The sequence below is a fragment of the Lissotriton vulgaris genome, chromosome 5 (genome assembly GCF_964263255.1).
Source record: "Lissotriton vulgaris chromosome 5, aLisVul1.2, whole genome shotgun sequence".
In the NCBI taxonomy this organism is placed as follows: domain Eukaryota; kingdom Metazoa; phylum Chordata; class Amphibia; order Caudata; family Salamandridae; genus Lissotriton; species Lissotriton vulgaris.
The window spans coordinates 1,788,820,593-1,788,841,352 of NC_141693.1; the positions used below are offsets into that span (position 1 = coordinate 1,788,820,593).

A 20,760-nucleotide genomic window follows, 5' to 3' on the forward strand; every position below is an offset into this window, starting at 1 on the left:
TTCCTGCTACTTTCAGTTGTCTAAGAAAGACAGACGTCTTCGGCGTATTCAAGACCCGCAGCCACCCCAAAAATACTGACCATTCCAGTTCAGTCATTGTATATATACGTTTAAACTTTCTTGTGATGTGGTACAAATATATGACAGATTCGTTCTAGCCCCCAATACATTAATTCTTATTCGTCTCAGGGCTCCAGTACAAACGTAATGCATGTTGGGTTGGTGGGAAGTAAAGTGTCCAACAGACTGGTTGAAATTTGTCCATCAGGGATTTCCAACTGTTCTCAGATTTCTTCTGCATGTCACATAGATCATAGATATAGCCATTTGGTACCACAATCTTCTAGAACAATTAGAAATGTCTGAGTTATTCTTGTTATCAACTAATCGCACCATAGGCATTGGCATTGCATCGGCATTGCATATCCCGACCAGATACAGTTTTGCATTTCAGGCCCAGTCCCAGCTCCTTATGACTCCTGTAATAAGGCACATTCAACAAGATCAAAGGTTTTATCCTAATCGATTGCCATCTTAAACATCGACATGTAACTTCTGCTGGATTTTTCTAACATGTGAAGAATTCAGTATATATAATCAAATCTTCGAATAGACACAGACAAATCAGGGTCCACCAGGTAGGGTATACAGTGCTCCAGCATCTATCTCGGTTAAGGTTTATAAAAAAATGTAAATTTTTAAGCAATTGTATAGGTCTATATGATTGGCATTGCGCCTTAGCCGTACCTGGCTTATGATTTGGTTTTATATAATCACTTCTCCCTTAGTTTTCATAATTCTGCCCACTGCAAAGAATGAATTAAAAAGGTTTGGTAGATGGGGGGAGGTGTGGTGGTGTTAACGGTGATTTGAATCTTTTTTAGATTGCATTTGTGAATCCATCGGGCTAAGCATTTTTTTTTAATGGAGTTGTTTAATAATAATTTCTAATTCTTGTATCAAGATTTTTATAGCCACTCCCTAGTGAGTTCAGGGACTGTAAAGAGGTGTTTTTTTACTCTAAGAATTCAGAGGTTTTATTATCTTTCTGGTTCTGACGGGAGTACAGGATTCTATAATATTCTCGGAAGGCTTCCTTCTTTTAGCTTTCAGTTTTGGACATGGAGCTATTTCCTGACACCGCATTCAGAATTCTGGTAATGTATTGAACGTGTCTAAGTCTACCTGCAATTTGTCTGACTTATCATTATATATATATATGTAATTTGTCTGTTTAATAAAACATTTGTTCAAATCTTTAAATTGCTCACTCAGAGCATTCAGAAATTAGTAAATCAATCTGGCCTTTCAAATGTGTACTCTCCCTCAAGCGTGCAAGGGTTTGCTTAGCCTTATTTTGATTCTCTTTATTCCTCAATTGTGATTCAAGTGGGTTCTGGATTAGGGACCAGTTATATCTTTGGTGTTTTTTGTTTTATTCTCTAATCAAGATCGCTTTACCCCTTAAGTATCCCTCAATGCTGAAGGGGAAAATATTTAGGTCTGGTTAATCTGGAATTATTCTTCACTTGGTCTTTCATTTCTTTCTCTATAAAATCCCATATGAGATGGCCAGGGTGTGAAATAGAACATCTATATCGATTTTAAGTGTTTGGGCTTGCAACATACTTTTGTTGCAGGCTAAGTCTTTTCTGAAGTATGATCTGTGGCTGTGTGAGAAGAAATATTCCCGCTCCAGTAGATATGTTTCACGCTACATGCCCACTAGCCCCATACCAATAACACGGTTTCTGGGGAACGTGGACATCCCACCCCCACACACCTCTTCAATAGGTGCCAGTCAAGGCTATGTACAATATTACATTTATCCACCCAGAGCATTGCTCCTGCAGCTTTATCATTACAATTGCTAAATATTTGAAACAGGTTGGACTTCTGCTGAGTTTTTGGGGTGAATGAGGGAACCTCTGTGACATCCTGTCTCTACAAAAAGTTATTGCATATCTCCTTGTTTCGTTTTCTAATATTGTAGGCAATACCACTTGAGTCAAGAATCACTAAATAGCTATCCTGACTCCACAGGTTGTTGCCCCTAGATATGGCATGGTATTGCATTTGATAAATTTTAGTAGCGAATAGTCTGGTATCTTGTAGAGCTCACTCAATTTTGCAATCCATACTTTGTCTTTTAACTGGAGAATTTCATCCCCAGACGTTCCAAAACAGTAGTTTAACTGGTTGGCATCAGCCTATATCAAGAGTTAGGTTTGCCTGCCATTATGCCTTTTAGCCCATCAGCAAGCATAATCTAACTGAATCATGGAATGTAATTTGTGTCTCCCTCCCCCTGCCATGCTGCTATAATTCAATAACTAGGAAATACAATATGAGCATCATAATTGGTGGGTAACTAATAGCAGGTGTGTCAGAGATTAAACACTCCAGTGGTCATGCCCCCCCCCACCCTTCAATAGTAGGTCCAGCAAAATACTTCTCAGTTCTTTGTCATTTTGACAGTATTTTGTCTTTGGAGTTCTCCTTGTTCCCTCTCAGCTTTCTTGTCCACCAACTAGGTTTCTTAGGTTGTCTTTGGAATTTTGCCCCAGGTACATATTCTCTTTAGTCATTTGTATTGTTCAGGTTTTTCTGTTAATTGTACATATTAAAGCAAGGGTAAACCCAATCTGTATCTTATTTGTCAGTTCTAAGTTTATCTATGATTCATGGAAGCCTGATGCCTTCATTTCAGCCGAAGTGGCTTGGAAGATGTCTTAAAAAAGCTGCATTGTGAAATCCTCGAAGTCTATGGTCACTTGTCATCGGCCACCCTTAGAATTGCATCTTTAAGTGCTCTTTCTGTTTGATACTGTATCTAACCTCATATTTCTCACTGGCATTCCACCTCCCTATTTTATGCCGTGGCCTCTTTTACATTAAATAATATCAGAAGGTAGAATGCAGCACTTCCCAATATATTGTTGAACACACTGCTTCTAAAGGCGTGGAAGGAGAAAGTTCCTGAAATAGGCATGAGTGTCAATTGCATGTGGCTCCACCCTGTCACTTCCAGGACAGCACGGAACAACTGCAGAGCAGCATGATGCCATCTACTAGCATGTGGACGCACTGTCACAAAACAATCCTTTTTGTGCCTGGGATAATACTAAAGTTTAGTCATCTTTGGTTGATAGAGTATCTACCAGAAAGAGCATCAAAAAAGGTAAGTCATTTGTTAATTTTTCTAAAGATTCAAGATTGGCAAATATTATTATCAATACACAGTTATTCCTTTTGGATTGAAGTTTCCTTTTCCAAAAAGTTAAAGCGGTAGTAGAAATATGCCTCTGCTATAAATAAAAGTTTATCTATCCATACATGGACAACTGGTTAATCAACGTCTCTTCTTGTCTCAAATACCTTTAGTTGGCAATGGATCTACTTTTCAATTAAGTTCTTCTTCTGATTGTCAAGAAGGTGACACTAGATCGCACACACACAGTTCCATCAGGGGCGGCTGGTGACATTTGACAGTGGTGGGGCGTAAACTAATTTCCGTGCTGTCCCACCTTACCTCCGTGCTGTCCCTCCTTACCTCCGTGCTGTCCCTCCTTACCTCCCTGCTGTCCCTCCTTACCTTCGTGCTGTCCCTCCTTACCTCCGTGTTGTACCTCCGTGCTGTACCTCCTTACCTCCGTGCTGTACCAACCTGCTGTCCCTCCTTACCTCCCTGCTGTCCCTCCTTACCGCCCCCCCTCACTCCGGAAAAGTCGGGTGTCTCCCGTATTCCCGGCCGGAGGGCAGCGCGATTATTTTAATATTTGTTATCATTAGTTTAGTGAGGACGCGGTGGGTCCATGGGGCTTAGTGGGGCTACGCCCCTACGCCCCAATGGACGCACCGCGCCTGAGTTCCATACTTAAGGGTGGTCCTAGAGCTAGAAAAAGGAAACATGACTTTTTCTCAAGACAGATTTCAGTTTTGGACATGGAGCTATTTCCTGACACCGCATTCAGAATTCTGGTAATGTATTGAACGTGTCTAAGTCTACCTGCAATTTGTCTGACTTATTGTCTGTTTAATAAAACATTTGTTCAAATCTTTAAATTGCTCACTCAGAGCATTCAGAAATTAGTAAATCAATCTGGCCTTTCAAATGTGTACTCTCCCTCAAGCGTGCAAAGGTTTGCTTAGCCTTATTTTGATTCTCTTTATTCCTCAATTGTGATTCAAGTGTGTTCTGGATTAGGGACCAGTTATATCTTTGGTGTTTTTTGTTTTATTCTCTAATCAAGATCGCTTTACCCCTTAAGTATCCCTCAATGCTGACGGGGGAAAACTCTTTTCCCATCTTGCACACTCTGACCAAGGCAGACTCACTTTTGTTCCCTTCTTTCTGTGCATATCATAGCAAAATGCCCCTACTTCATCACCTCCTGCAGTCTGTCAATTCTGTTGCAGAAGTAGATATTGGACTCAGAATCATAAAATATGCTGCCACAACCTTGGCAAAATCTAAACATCTGCTTTCCAGACACTTTTCGTCTGGACATTTGATTCCACCCCAATAGTCCTTTACTATTTGTTGTTTTCTCTCACAGAGTCTAGTACATTATTTTTCTTCACTATTGCCCTCACATCACTGCCCATTCTTGATTCTAACCTCTCTAATTTCTTCATACAACTCTGTGACATTAGCAGTTCTATGTTTAAGTGTAGGATTCCTTGCTGGGATTACTCTGCCTGCCCCTTCCTTGCATTAAACTGTGAGTTAAACATTAACCAGTTAATATGTCATAACCTGAAACTGACACTTCATAGACCGTGTTCGTAAACGTCCAACAGGCTTATCTGCTGACGCATTTCTCTGATACTATGTATACAATTTATGGTAGGTCTTCACAATATTGACTAATTTTGCAAATGTTATCAGTCATGCACTGCTTGCTGGAGAAACTTAAAGACGTACCTACCTTCTATCCTCGCACTCAACCAAAGCTCCATTTTCCACCAAGCCACCCCAAACCTCCGGATAATTATCAAACATTCACAACTACTCCTCCCACTCAAGGGCAGGTGGACCTACATGATTGAAGGATCAGTGGATGGGGCATGGTTGCCTGAGCCTCTTTCTCAAGGTCATGACATTACTACCGGCCTATGGTAGCCCAACCCAGAAGCAAGGGTAAAACATTATTGCTCACAGTGCTAGTGAGGCTCAGTTCTTTCACAATCTCCTTGATAGCACTTGATGCTGAGGCGCTGCAGTAACGTTAATCAATGTGCTGCCTTAATTAAATGCAGTTGCTCAGCTTGAGTGCCCAATAAAAGTTAATCTTATTTCTGTACTCTTCTTCTGTGGTCTTTTACTATTTTGACTCAAGATCATACTCGTGAGTTACACATGCTGATTGAGACTAAAATTAAAATATGATGACGACTAAGTGAGGGTTATCCCCTCAAAGCACTCATCAACCTGTCCTCTGATGTGCTAGCACTGGAATTTGATTTACACTGGAATTGCTGGCCTTAAACAACTACGCCCAGTAGGATGTCACTTGGCGGCTTCCTTCACTTCAATGTCTCCTCCATCTTGATGAGCACATACACACCACCCGTGTTCCTCTGCTTTCTTCCTTGTTCTGCCTCGGGCTCCTCCCAAGGCTCTTACCTTCCGGTATTAAACAGCAGCAGAATCGATTAGTCTTAGAAGCAATCAGACAGTACTTTCTTGTTATTAGTTGCAAACATGGCTCCAAAATGCTTTATCCTTTTGAGCATACAAGCATGTCGGGTGTTATTACTGTATTTGCAGGCCTCATTCCATTTCAAATGGCCCTACAGTCGTCTTTGTGAAGGGTGAAGCTTGCTATTGTTTTCAGCGTTTACCAATATTAAGGATGATCAAAAGACAGAAAAGGCAAAACGTACTCAATATTGGATTTATGTCCTTGCCTCCTTCCTTTGTAAAGCGCTCTGATATCCTTCGGGTTCTTGTTCGCATTATATAAAACTTTATAAATAAATAAATAAAATACCTGTGACACCAATTCTCAGTTACAAGCACCCTGTGTGGTGAAGCCACACGAAAAGTGCTATATAAAAAGCGAATATTTTCTATTTATGAATCGAACTCTAGGTGCGGGTAGGTAACCTCCCTTTCTTTCTCACTGAAGGATCTCTGGTGTCCTGAGCCGTTTGATCTTGTCCTGCAAAATGTGCCCGTTTCTGCTGGCTCTGTGAAACCATGCATTTGGCTTTCATTTAACTTTTAAACTGAAGGATTTAAGTGCTGTCTTTCAGCCGAGTGCTTTCCATTTGCGGTACCTTGATTGCCTTGGTAATTGCTGCCCAGCTACTCATCAGAAAACGGCCCAACCCCTTTCTTTTTGGTCAAAAATAAAAATTCCAAAATAAATGATATTTTTGCAGACCTATAAAAAAACTGCCAGGCTCATCAAAAGGTTTGATGAAATTTAATGTACCGTAGCATTGGTCTTTGGGATTGCTATATAAAGGTCTCCATGGAGATGGCGACGAGATGCTAGATTTCGAAAAATAAAGCTATCGGGTGCTGAGTGTAAACTATGGCTCAGGACCAATTTGAGGTAAAACATAATAATTACCAGTATATGTTGTTGCCTGCAAATACAGCAAATGCTTTAGGCACAATATTCTCCTCCTGCACTTTGCACAGATACTGTTTGCCCATCTTCTACCTTTTTGAGACGAGCTGCCATTTCATATGCCTGAAGTCAGAGGCACGAAGATGAAATGACTTCTTGGTTTAAGTGAGCAACTGAGCTCACATTTAAGTGTGTCATGGCTAGGTTTGGCCATTTTGACCAAGGATATTTTTTGAGCTGTAGCAGACTGGAGGAATGTATAATTTGCATAGCCTGAGCATCCCTGCTCCATTGAGCAGCATGTACAAGCCTGGCCTGTGAGCAGATACCTTCCCAGCCCTCTCTTGTAAGAGCAGTTGTGCATGGCTAACAAAAGGAGAGGATGTCGTCTTGTGGTTATGTTTTTAACCTTGTAGCGTCACACTAGGTGCTATTCCTATCATTGTCATTTGACCAAGCAGCTATATGGACAAACATTTAAACTCCACTTGCCCCATACTGTATATACGCATAATTTAGAAATCATGTACAGTGTTCTGTCCCAATGTACAATTTATACCACTTTTTCAAATTACCTGAAGCAATTATCAGCAGTGTTGAGCAAAAGAGGGCCTCCTCCATTCCGGTGGGTGGTGGGGCTCCCCCATCTACTGATTATTTGGTGGCTCCCCAGGTATCCACATCGAACGGTGTGCAGGTGAATGATGTTCCTCCCATTGTACCCCCTGCTTCAGAACCTGCAAACTCGGTGGAGTTGATAGTTGAGGCTTCTCCCTTGGTTTTGGTTCTAGCCAACGTTCCTCTTCTGGCGCCTGGGCAGGAAGAATCTACCTCATCCCTGTTGTGTAAAGCCCTATATTGGTTGACCAATAATATGTTAATAACTCCCTGGGGTAAGCATCAGCTGGCCGAAGAACTAGTAAAGGCCAGGAGAGTGAAGTGGATAGGAAATAGTGTTGTTAAGAAGTTTCGGGGTGATTGTGTTATTTTACATTTCTCTGACCCTGAGGTTCTGACAAATATCTTGCCCAACCTCTTACCCCCACAGCGAAGATCTACCGAAATTATTCCACTCACCTTAGATTTCTTCTATCCGCGAAGTGGGAGGGTTTCTAATAAAACTATGCTAAAGACGAAGTGGAATGTAGTCTCAACGAAAGGGCGGAGGGAAGTGCAGCCGACAGAGTGGGGTCTAAATCTGGAAGACCGGTACTCAGCTCTTTCCAATCTAAATGATTGTGACTGACTCCCCAAGGGTAACAATGTTGCACCCCCGACCAGTGTGGAACAAATCATATCTAGTTTGCCTCCCCTGGATGATAGCTGCCTTAATAACGATTTGTTGAACAACTTAGTTGTCCCAGTAGTAAGTGAGAACTGTATAAAGAATCTTCCACCCGATCTACTAGAGGGACATGTGCCCGGGTTTGCTAATTTAATCTCCTGGAATTTAGCTGGTTTGACTTCTAAGCTAGATTGTGGGGACTGGCTTGGTTTTGTCACTCAATTTGATATCTGCATATTTCAGGAGACTTGGGCATGCGAACCTGTTTTTTTACTAGGTTATTTGAATTTTTCAGTGCCAGCTGTAAAGGGTGCGAAAGGCAGACCTATGGGGGGGCTTACTATCTGGGTTCGACAGGCGCTAAACCTCTCAGTCAAAAATATAGCTATTAGCCACAGCGATATACAGTTGATTAGGCTAACCACGGACACTCTTGGGTCACTTGATATTTATAACATATACGTTAGGAGTGCTAAAGGTGGTCGATCCGAAGTTCTAACAGCCTTGGAAAACTTCCTCGATGAACACTCCCACGAGAACAACATTGTTATAGCAGGTGACCTTAACCGGATGTTTGAGCCCTTGGTCGTGGGAGAGGCCTATACTGGAGCTGAAGAGGACTCTCTTTGGGGTATCCCAGAACTACAACTGAAACCAGTTTCTCGCTGGACTGAGGACATAATAGCTATTAACGCAATGTGCCTTGAAAAGGGTCTGAGAGCCATGAATGGAAGAACAAGGAGGGATAAAAATGGCTCTCTAACTTTTGACAATGGGAGGCATAAAAGTAGAATTGATTATGTAATCTGTAGTCTGCCTTTGTGGCCTACCCTCTGCGACATGGAGGTTACCATGAGACCAGAGAGTGACCACAACCCCCTATGTGTGACTCATAAATGGTGGTCTGCAGAGACAAATTCTACCTGTACGAATGACCTTGTTCCACCGTTGATCATCCCTGTGAATAACATGCGCAGGTTAAGATGGGATACTGTAGTTAACAATCAACAGGCTATAGATACTATCAACAAAGAAACTGACCAAGCCATACTGGCCATGGAACTGATTAGTGCCTCTGCTTCTGGCTTGGGGGACGTGGTTAAAATTCATGATACACTTTTCGCCAAGATCAAGGAGCACTTTCTTAAACCTGACAAGAGAAAGGGGGCTAAGGCCTGTAAGGATGCAAGATGGTACAATACTGACTGTAGGAAGGCAAGGCTCGCCCTCGGACAGGCAATTAAGAGGAGAGATTGTGTACTTATTAGTCTTGCAAGAAAGGAATATAAAGCATGTATAGCTAAAGCCAAGAGGGAGTGGGATGAGCAGCACTGGTGCAAATTGAAGAAGGCCAGCGACAGGAAGGACTCCAGAGCATTTTGGAATATTGTAAAATGGGGTTCTGAGAAAGCTGAAGAGTCTCCAAACAACAATGTATCACAAGAGGCATGGGTAGAATTCTTTAGCTCACAATATACTCTTAACACCTTAGGCGCAGATGAGGATTGTTTCACCATGACGTTTTCTGAAGACTGTCTCTTCACTCTTAAAGAGATTATGTCTGCTATTAGCGCAGTAAAGTGAGGGCGAGCCCCCGGTTCAGATGGAGTACCCGCTGACATCTTTTTAAATGATATAGAACGCTGGTGCAAATATATTTATTTGCTTATTAATTCTATTGCTCAGGGAGCGGATGTCCCTGACTCATGGAGAGGTGCAGTGATCATCCCCGTGTACAAAAAGGGGGACCGTTCCCAGCCTTGTAACTATAGGCCTATTAGCCTTATTGACACTGTTCAAAAAATTGTCGGGCGTGTGGTGGTTAATAGGCTTCTTGATTGGGCAGAAGATAATAACATTCTATCTCCTTTCCAAGCAGGATTTAGAAGGGCAACCAGTACGGTTGACCAAGTGTTCCGCTTCCAATTGCTACAGTGGAAGAGCGTGGTGCTAGGGGGGGGGGGCAGACTGTATGCGGCATTTGTCGATCTGCGGGCTGCCTTCGACCTGGTCCCCCGGGCCAAACTGTGGCAAGTCTTGCATAGTTTGGGGGTCCCGAAAGAATTACTAACAATGATAATGCGTCCCCACGAATCTAATTTCGCTAAAATCCAATGGAGCGGCCACGGGATGGTTACAGCTGATTTCCGTGTCGAACGAGGAGTCAGACAAGGGTGTTCAATGGCCCCTACTTTGTTTACATTGTTTATAAATGGTGTTGTCTCCAGATTGGTACCCGCAACTGTTGACGCTCCTTTATTTATTTATTTATTTTGAAAGTTTTATATAGCGCGAACAACATCTTTGCAGATATCAGAGCTCTTTACATAGAGAGAGTACATGAACTTAATCAAACAGCTAAGTCAGTAAAGATAACAGCACAAATCGATATAGATCAAAAATACAGATAATACAGATAAACAATGAGGTCGAACAGGGAGTGAGGTCTGTGAATATTCTTTAAGAGTCCAAGTAGTGGTTCAAGTGTAATTAGTGCACTTGAACTACTTGGTGGGTTGGGTTGAGTTGGGAGAGAGTTGTATGGGGTTTGTAGAGAGAAGTTCTTTGATGATGTGCAGTTCTTCTTTGACCTGGATGAGGGTGGCCATGATCTTGTCCAGCGTGGGGCATGCGACGGAGGTGGGAGCAGGAATCAGAGGTGCATGACTGACCTGTGAATTAGCGAGCAGGAGGGGGGCGTAGGCTGGTGTACGTGCATGGCTTCATTATGTCATTGTCCATGTACGGGCCGGAGTTAGGGAGGAGAGAGAGTTTGGGCGAGGGCGGTGTGGATGAGGTAGAGAGGGGGTTGGTGGAGGGCGGAGAGAGCAAGGCGGAGGCTGGATGTAGGTTAGTGGCAGTGGGGGTGCAGTAATGGAAGTGAGGACTGAGAGTGGGGGGGGAAGTGGGATTGATGGTGGACCTGTTGAGAGGTGGGGGAGTTAAGTAGAGAGAAGAAGTGTGTTCTGCGTATTTAGTCAGAGGGTAGTGGGGGCTGAGGATGGGAGGGGATAAAGGGTGGGAATTGTCGTTGTGTGTGTCGTTTCGGGGCTGAGCTCGGTTGTGGGTGGGAGCTGTGATGTCAAGGGAGAGAGGAGTGTGGGTGGGAGCTGTGAAGTCAGGTGAGCGAGGAGTGTTTATGGAGTGTGTAGAGAGGTCCGAGGGTTGGTAGAGGTAGAGTTGAGGGTGCTGTCACGGGAGAGGGGAGTATGGGTGGGAGCTGTGATGTCAGGGGGGAGAGGAGTGTTAATGGTATGTGTGGAGGTCCAAAGGTTGGTCGAAGGGGAAGGGGTGGTGTTGAGGGTGATGTCAGGGGAGAGAGGAGAGTGGGTGGGAGCTGTGGTGTCAGGGGAAAGAGGGGTGTTGATGGTATGTGTGGAGGTCTGAGAGTTGGTAGGGGGGAAGGGGTGGGGTTGTGGGTGAGAGCAGTGTGGGTGGGAGCTGAGATGTCAGGGGAGAGATGAGTGTTAATGGTATGTGTGTAGTTCTGGGGATTGGTGCGTGGGGAGGGGGTGGGGTTACGGGTGCGGGTAGTGGAGTCCGGGGTGAAGGGAATGGCGGTGAGTTGATTCATCGGTGCATTCCCGGAGGCTAAGAATTAAAGTTAAAACGGGTGCAGTTTGCCTAAATGTACTGGAGCAAAATACAGAAGTAACAGTGAATTACATGAATAGCAAGTGACATTAGCGAGCAACCAAAAGATATAAGCGGTGGCAAATGTTGCAGTACCGGAGTTACATGTATCAGGTGATACTAATGAGCACCCATAAGTAAATATGAGGTAGCAGTCGGTCCATTACAGGTTATAACACCAATACATACAAACAGAATAGTTGTAGTCTATGAGCACCTACAAATATATGAGATAGCAATCGGTGTATTACAGGTAAACAATTACATAACAACATAACATGCATAAGTAAATATGAGGTAGTAGTCGGTGCATTACAGGTTATAATACCACTACATAAAAACAGATAGTTGTAGTCTATGAGCACCTACAAATATATGAGGTAGCAATCGATGTATTACAAGTAAAACAGTTACATAACAACAGGTTATAGGACCAATACGTAAAACCAAAAATAAATGTATACTGTGAGCACCCAAGAATATATGTTGTAGCAGTCGGTGCATTACAGGTCAGAAAGCAAATGCATAAGAACAAAATAGATGTAAAAATGCTGCAATAGAAGGCAGACACTATCACAAGAGCGAGTCGATGCAGGCTAAGAAGGGTGTGCGATAGTAGAACTTAGTCTATGTGTCCGGTTCTCCGGACATGCTCCAATAATGAGATTGACTAGTCCAAGATGGCTGCCACTGAGAGACATCAGTCTAAAGTGGTCGCCAAGAAGGGGGAGTCGGAGGCAGTAGTCCTCTGTTTGTTTTTCTTGCTTTGAGGGCAGGGCAGGGCCTTCTGGGAGGGAGTCTTATCTCTATGTTGGTGAACCTGCGTGGAGGAGTTATGCCGAGGAGCCTCGTGGGCGTCTGGAGGTACAGGCAGTGATTTATGGTTTCAGTTAGTGGCCCCTGCCCTTATGAACAATGGCGGTTTAAAAATGTGGAACGAGTGGAGAAAATAAAATACCTTATGATTATTTTCTGCTCTGTGGCGCCTTAGAGTTGAGAGTGCAGAATTATTGCCGATATCACGTTTTGCAGGCATCCAGAGTCTAAGCAAGAGGTTAAGGGAGCAAGATGCGGTAAACTATTGGCAGGCTGTGTGCTAGACCCCACGCCCGATCCTCGGTCCCCGCCGTCACCGCAAAAAGGCTGTGGGTCCGCAAAGTCTGTTCTGCCGGTCCGCTCCTATGGCCCTTGTAGCAGCCTGAGAGGGGGGGCCACCGGGGGTCATGTCCGCTGAAGGAGCCTCGCTGTTGCCCGCAAATCGGCCAGAGCTCCTAGGCTGCAACCCCTCCTGCCTCGCTAGGCGCCGCCGTGTGTCTCCCGCTATCCTCGCCCACAGCCCTGGAACTTCAGTCTTACCGCAAGAGCCCGGGCGGAATCCGTCGCACAACACGAGGGCAGCTCCCGCGCCGATCCTCTCGGGGGGTGTCTCTGCGTCCGCTGAAGTTGGGGGCGTAGATCCTCTCAGGGGGTATCTCTGTGTCCGCTGAAGTTGGGGGCCAGCTCAGTCCATCCCACCGAGCCCGAGCGCACACTCTCCAATGGGCGCCGCAAGAGTCCGGGCAGAACCGCCGCGCGGCAAGAGGGCAGCTCCCTCGCAGTCCCTCACCAGAGGTGTCCCTGGTCACAGCCTGGCATCCCTGCCGGCTCCGGTCAGCGCCCCAGCAGGCTCAAAGCGGAGATCTCGATCCAGTCCGGATCCCCTGCCGGCTCCAGTCAGTGCCCCGATAGGCTCACAGCGGGTGCCTCTGGTCCAATCTGGTCTCCCCTGCTGGCTCCGTTCAGCGCTCCTGCAAGCTCCAGGCAGTCAGACGTCCGTTGTAGGCTCCTGCGATGGACAGTAGCAGCCCGGTGTCTGGTAGAGGCGGGGGCGATTAGGACCTCTCCCGCGCCGATAAGAATATGTTCCAGTTACTTGTGTTGCTGATGTAGTTACATTCAGTTGCGTAACTACGGGTACCCGGGATACTGAGTGCTAACAGGGATTAAATCCAAAATTGGAATCCCAAGCACTCGGAGCTCCGGCCAGGAGCTCCTACCCGGCGGCCATCTCCTTCCCTCTCAGGCCTAAAAATCCCCATACTAATGTTTGCGGATGACACGCTAATTTTATCAAAAACCCCTAGTGGCTTGCAGCGTGCTCTGTTGATTTTTGAGAATTTTTGTGGGGAACATGGACTTGAGGTGAATACCACCAAAACTAAACTCATGGTTTTTTAAGCCGCACCGCAGCTTCAAATCTAAAATCATGATGAGCGGTCGGCCTCTAGAGTTAGTCAACTCATTACATATCCGGGTATCCAAATTTCTGATAACAGGTGGAGCCAGCACTTAAATATTGCTACATTGCGGCATAAGCAAATAGCGGGTGCCATCAATTCAGAACACAGGAAATCCTTAACTAAACCTGTTAAACCAGCCCTATTAGTCTACGAAGCAAAGGCTATTGGGTCTGCATTGTACGGTGCAGAAATGTGGGGCTTCGAAAATCTTAATGCTTTGCAAGCCTCAGAAAACAAATTTCTACGGGCATTGACTGGTACACCTAAAAGTACTCCGCTGTTACCCCTGCGATATGACCTCGGAAGAAAACAAATCAAGGATTCAGCCAGACTACGCCCGATCTTGTATTGGCGTAGACTCTGGACTACTCCCGAGCTCTCACATTACGCCACAGGTTTTTTGGACATCATCAAGGCTGATGGCTTCCATAAAATAAGTTGCCTTAATTCATTGAAAGCCATATTATTTGAGCTTGGGTTGAGTTCTTTATGGTTGGACCCTGCTGGCGCATTATTCCCCTCAAAGCTTGTCTTAAAAAACATTTTTTGGGAAAATGCTGCTAACAAAGTCCTAAGTACTCATAGCACTGGGTCCATGTCTATGTACTACCTTGAGGCTAAAATGTATCCAGCCTTGGAAACATATTGGGACACCATCTCGAAGCCAGGTGATAGGAAGCTTTTATTTCAATTGAGACCTGGTGCACTTCCTATAAGAACTTTGACTGCAAAATGGGGTCATGGAGGTAGCAACATCTGCCCAGCTTGTGGGACGGGGAAGGAGTCATTGGGCCACTTACTGTTTTCTTGTAAGGTCTATACTGTGCCAAGACGTGTCTGGTTAGCACCTATGTGCAGGAACCTTGGGACAACATGTAGCTTGGTAGCTATGCGAATTATATGTACGAGCCCAGTTACCTGGATTATGATAGCTACAGCAAAATATCTCGGTTGGGCGAGGGCAATCAGGCAGAGACTGCTAGCTAAATAACTATTTTCTGTCTGAAAAAATGGTCCCCTTGTATTTGTAATCACTGCTTTTTAACTATAAATGATTTTGCATTAAGACAGAGACTGCTAGTTTTTTAACTATTCTCTGTCTGCTATAAGTGTGTTTTTTGTATTTGTATTACCGATTTTAGCTCACCGGCGTTCTATATCTTGAAAAGTTTTTTTTTTACTGTATTAATCCTTTTCCAACCATTTATCAATTTCTGTAATGGAAAAATCTTTTTAATTCAATGTATTCCTGTATGTATCTTAAAGTGCTGTGTCACTGTGTTCGACAGAAAAAATTTAATCTGTTTTTAAAATTCTTTGTTTACTATGCTTTTATGAGTAATACTCGAATAAAGCACTTTTTTTTTGACTTGACCTCACTACCAGGAAATAGCCTGCTCCATGCATCATTCAGAGCACAGAGCTGGATACAGGAGGAGGCAGAGCACTGAGCTCCAGGAGCCACACCCTGCAGTGCCCAAACCACAATGTCCCAGGAAGCTGCAGGACCAAGTGAAAAAGCCTGCAAGCGCAAAATCAAGTTTAGTGAGACCTGTTTGAAGGAGTGAGCAGGGACCATGACCAACTGTTCGGGAAGCTGTCCCAGAAGGTGCCCGAGGCAACCAAGAGGCGCATCTGGGTGCGCATCAAGGCAAAGGTGTACGCGTGGGAGTCACCCACCGGAGCATCAAGGATTTAAAAAGGAGGTGGTACGACCTTAGAGGCCATGCCAAGGATCGAATAGCTGAGAGACTGGGGAGAGAATGGCCACGGTAGGGGGACACTCCACAGTCCCAGAAAACACCCCCTTGGAGGACCTAGTGGAGGACACCATACACCCTGAAGCCTGCGTGGGCGTTACCTTGACTTTGTTGTGTGGTGCGGGAGGTGTCCAGTTGGGTAAGAGGCATGCTACTGCGACCCCGTACACTAACTATGCCCATGTCCCCAGTGCTATCCATATTTGTGAGCACAGTATTCCAGTCCCTGCTCCTCCCAAACGCCCAAATGCATTGTGGAACCTGTAGTCGGCAAAGGTGCCTTGATATCCAAACACAGCCAGATTAGTAAAGATGCACAGACCCCTAAAGCCAGCCAGGGAATGCAGACATTAACCAATAGCGAGCCTGCATGCATGTTGCAACATCCCAGTTGCCTTAATCATACCAGTAATCATGCACTCAACCACATCATAGGTGCTGCAGATACTGAAACGTCCGACAGTGACATCCTCCACATCGCGGAGACACCTGAAGAGACGGATGGGGAGAGGCCACCTGCACCGATATCCAGGGCCACCCCTGCAGCTACAGGCAGAGCACAACACCACGTCTCGGCATATAAGGAAGTGGAGCAGACCCCACCACCACCCAGGAGGCAGACACAAATCACTACAAGTGTGTGGGCCCACGCCAGCAGCAGGTCAAGGCAGCAGCGCTCCGTGCCCACCACAGCAGCCATGGAGCAACACGCACACAACTTGGGCCTGGGCATTGAGGCACAGATGCTGCGTCTGCACCGCAAACAGGCGCAGCACATGGCAGCAATGCAGTTGCAGTTCTACAAAACAGCACGAAACATCAGTCTCCTCAGAGAGAGTGTGCAGGAACTGACCACGGCGGTGAAGGAGAGCAACCAGCTGATGGTAGTGCAGCAGGACGTCACACGCAGACGCCACAGGCAGCTGATCACACGGCTGTCAGCCTACACCCGTTCAAATCACCTGATCGGCAACGCCACATCCCAGCTCTCTCGAAGATTATTGGCCATGCAAATCCAGATGGTCCAATGCTTTGCTGACGTACCAAGGGCCCTGGAGCAGGTCACCAGCGATGTGGAGCACCAACATGCGGCAGACCATAGCAAATCAAGGGCGGGGGCAGGGGGTTGATGCCAGCGAAGAGGCATCTAGCCTCAGCAGCCTGTCTGTGCCGGTGCAAACAGACAGGAGGCGCAGTGCCCGGCCCAACACTGCCTCCCAACAGAACCAGTCTAACGTGGAGGGTGAGAGGCGACAGGGTGCGTGAGGCAGGAGGCGCTAGTTCCATTACATTTCAGGCTGTGGCGTGGTGAGGCAACCATGCACACCAACTCAGGTTACATGACCTTGGATGTTTAAAAGCCGTACCCTTATTTGTTGCTGATGGAAGCACATTGAGACTGTGTGAAATAAACACAAGCTTTATTTTGACAACAAATCATCCTCATATCAATCTTTGATGTGGCTTGCATGAGTGCAGTGTTGTGTGAGGGGTATGGATGCACTAGAAATAGTTCTGTGTGATGTGCGCGCAGCACCTGTGACCTTCAGCAGGATTCTCCCCGTGTGCATGATGCACATGTGCAGGTGGCAGGTTGTCCCCCTCCCACTCACTACCAGACAACTCAACAGGTATCCTCCGCTTGGTGGCAATATTGTGAAGCATGGCGCACACGGCCACGATGCGGCAGCAGATCTCAGGGCGGTATTTGAGGGCCCCGCCAATCTTGTGGAGGATGCGGAATCTACTCTTTAACATGCCAAATGTTCGCTCAATCACATTTCTGGTGTGTATATGCGCACCATTGTACCTCTGTTCCTGTGGTGTTGCTGGGTTGAGGTATGGGATGAGGAGGTATTCACGGAGGGCGGAGGCGCTGTCAGCTGAAGGGATGAGCAGAGGGTCAGTGCCTGTTATGCGCAGCAACATGGTCTTAACATACTGTATGTGGGTATGTGTACTTACCTAGGAGATGTCCCTCGCCAAATTCACCCCTGACCAGGCGGGTGTGTATGCCGCTGTGCCGGAAGATAAACAAATCATGCGTGCTCCCTGGGTATTGTGCCACAATGTCTGTAATGATGGTCTTCGCATTGCAGAACACCTGAATGTTGAGGGAGTGATATGACTTGCGGTTCCGGTACATGTATTCGGTCTCTGCGGGTGGACAGATGTGTATGTGGGTGCTGTCGATGCAGCCAATTTCATGGGGAAAATGGGCTGTATAATAGAAGTCCAGTTTAGTTTGCAATAAGTCCTGTTGGGTTGTTGGGAAGGTGATGTAGAGATGTATCTGGCTCAGCATGGCATCCAGGAAACTCTGTAGGCAGCGTGAAAGTGTTATCTGGGATATACCCCCTGCAACTGCGACTATCCCTTGGAAGCTGCCAGAGGCCAGGAGGTGCAGGCAGCACAGTACTTGGACATGGGTGGGCACGGCATTGGTCCTCCGTGTTGGGTGCTGCATCAGGGGGCCAAGGTCTCAGATGAGCTACTTAATCATTGCCCTATTGAGCTTGTATTTGGAGTAGATCTCCTCTTCAGTCTGTCCCAGTAGTGTAATCTGCAGCCGGACGATGAGTTCATGGATCCTGCGTCTGTTCTGGGCTGCAGCCTGGAGCCTCAACCACCTTGCCACGATGTATAGACCTGCCATTGTCACTTTCCTCATGCTCCTAATGAGTCTCCTTAAGTGTGTTTGATTTAGCCAACATCTGTTGGTATTTTCCAACTTTTTTTTTGCCAATTTGACTTCAGGGTTACCACCTGGTTTGGCTTCTCCTTAAATTGCGACTCGTATTTTGCAAATTATGGTGTTTTCGCTATTTGCGATTGCTGATGCATGTGGATAGCGATTTGTTTGCGAATTCGCTATTTGACTGCGAATTCGCTATTAAATATACAGATTATGTGGGGAATCGCTTTTAAGGAATCGCACTGGGGGTTTGGACGGGTTTAGCGATTCTTTGTTTTGCGAATTCGCAAATTGCGGAAGTGGAATTTGCAATCGCAATCGCTGTTTCGCACCGATTGCGATCGCAATTTTGCTTGATGCATCTATGCCTATATCCTGTCACTGTAGGAGTAATGCGGTAGCCCACATGGTCTTGGCTAACTCCTTTTTCCAATCCTTTCCAGTATTTATCGTAGCTTGCACACAGCCCACAATCACTTGATTAAACCTTTCCCCTTCCCCATTCCCAGCCGGATGGTAAATGGGAGTATGTTTATCCTTTACAACATTCCTAGCCAAGAAGGCTTTCCACTTGTCAAAAACAAACTGTGGGCCATTGTCACTTAAAATACATCTTAGAATTCCTTTCCTCAAAAAGACATTGGTCAATAATGAAACTATAGTAGATGCACCAATCTTGTCACACACCTCAAACTCTGGCCATTTAGAGTATAGATCCGATAATACTATAACGTATTTGGGAACACCCCATGAATTTAAAATAGGTCCTAAAACAGCCACCGCTAGTTCATCCCAAGACCTCTCAGGACATTTACACGCCCTTAACGGTTACTGGAAGACAATTAATGATTTGTCAGCATTGGCACATGAAGTACAAGACCTCACATTCATTTCAATATGTATATCCATTCCGGGCCACCAATACAATTACTTAACCCTTCTCTTAGACTTAACTATGCCTGGGTGTCTTTCATGCAAAATGTTGAGTATGCATTCCCTAAGACTCACCGTAGGAAATACTCTGCCTCCTGTAAGGAAGAACCCTTCCTCACTGATTGATAATTCAGTTTTCAATTCCCAGAACTTCCTACATTCCCCTGATAATTCTCTCTTCCCAGGCCATCCATCGGTTATATAGCTCTTTAATTCCTTCAAGGTGCAATCGGAGTCATAAGCTGCCTCCTAGTCTTCCTCTTGAGTCACAATCTCCTTATCAACAGTATACACAACACTTATTTCCTCCTAATCACTGCTGCAGTGTTCTTCCAGTAGTAAAGGTAAGCGGCTCAAATAGTCTGCAACCTTGTTTCTATTACCTGGAAGGTACTCCACATCATACACATAATCTAAAAGTCTTAAGGTCATCTTTACAATAGCATTAATGATACCACTGGAAGTCAGCACTTTAACCGAGGGTATATGATCTGTTCTAAGAACGAATCTTGTACCCCACAAATACTGTCTGAACTTTTCCATAGCCCAAACATCTCTTTCTCTATTACAGAGAATTTTTCTCTTACGGTGTAAGTGAACATGAGGCATACCCTATGGTAGTTTCAAACCCATCACTCTATACTTGGGTTAACACTGGTCCGAAGCCCTTGCCACTAGAATCAGTGATGAGCACGATGCACACTGCTATTCTCTGCACATCAGCAGCCTGTCTTCCCTCTTATGCGTATTATTGTACACCTGTCCATCAAAGTGGGAAGAATTCATCAGACATGGCAGTCAAAGGCGTGTCAATGTGATGTTCTGCCAGTGTTTACACACACGTGATAGGCACAACTGTTGCCATAAGTACTTTGTCGGTCGTACTTTGTGCTTCTACATCCACCAGTTGGAATGATGCTAATTTCGGCCGCTTAACAGTGAGGTGCATTGCTTTCTTTGTCTGAATGTATATTGCTTTTGTTTGAGCCTGACCAAGCACCTTCCTCATGATACTCTCACCTATTCCTGATACTGCTGTTCCAGGAAAGGTACTGTAGAAGTTGCATAAATTCAGTAATATGCAAACTACAAGTTCACTTTAAACACTTGCTCTTGTATTAATTTTGTATTGTTATTTTCTCTTGTATCCATTTTTGTGTTCTTCTTTAATATTTATTGAACAGTAGATCTAGTATAGTAGTTATCAATCACATGTGTGCACAAACGTTCTCTCTGACACCACTTGTACCATTTCTTCCCAAACCTGGGGAATTGGCAATAAAATAGTGTGATTAGAAGAATTATTTTTTTAATTACATTTCAGCTTTAGAAGAGGAGGGTGGAGAGGAATTTTCTAGTGTCAGAAAAAAGAAGATTTTGCTGCATTGCCTTGGTCCTGAAGGGTCACATGTTTACAATGAGATGGAAAAAGTAACTGAAGCTGATGACACAGACTTCCGTAATTATGCTTTGGAAGATTTAGAAAATGATTACCAACTTGTGATCTCTGCAGCAATTGACAGGTACAACTTCTTCCAATGCAAGCAAAGTAAAATAGAAATTGTGAAGGACTATGTTTGGACCATTAAAA

The 20,760-nt window shown here is 45.1% G+C and overlaps 1 protein-coding gene across 7 annotated transcripts in view; it reads left to right on the plus strand.

Annotated features, from left to right (window-relative positions):
* The window catches only part of LOC147717179 (signal transducer and activator of transcription 5B), a 1,664,723-nt gene that overhangs the window by 626,564 nt on the left and 1,017,399 nt on the right, over positions 1-20,760 (plus strand). Inside the window, exon 1 of one of the 7 annotated variants that reach the window (XM_086924130.1) lies at positions 20,494-20,692. The exons of the other annotated variants lie outside the window; for them this stretch is intronic. The gene's annotated coding sequence lies outside the window, so the exon portion shown is untranslated. Of the gene's footprint in view, positions 1-20,493; positions 20,693-20,760 lie in introns of those variants that run through there. 7 annotated transcript variants of the gene reach the window in all.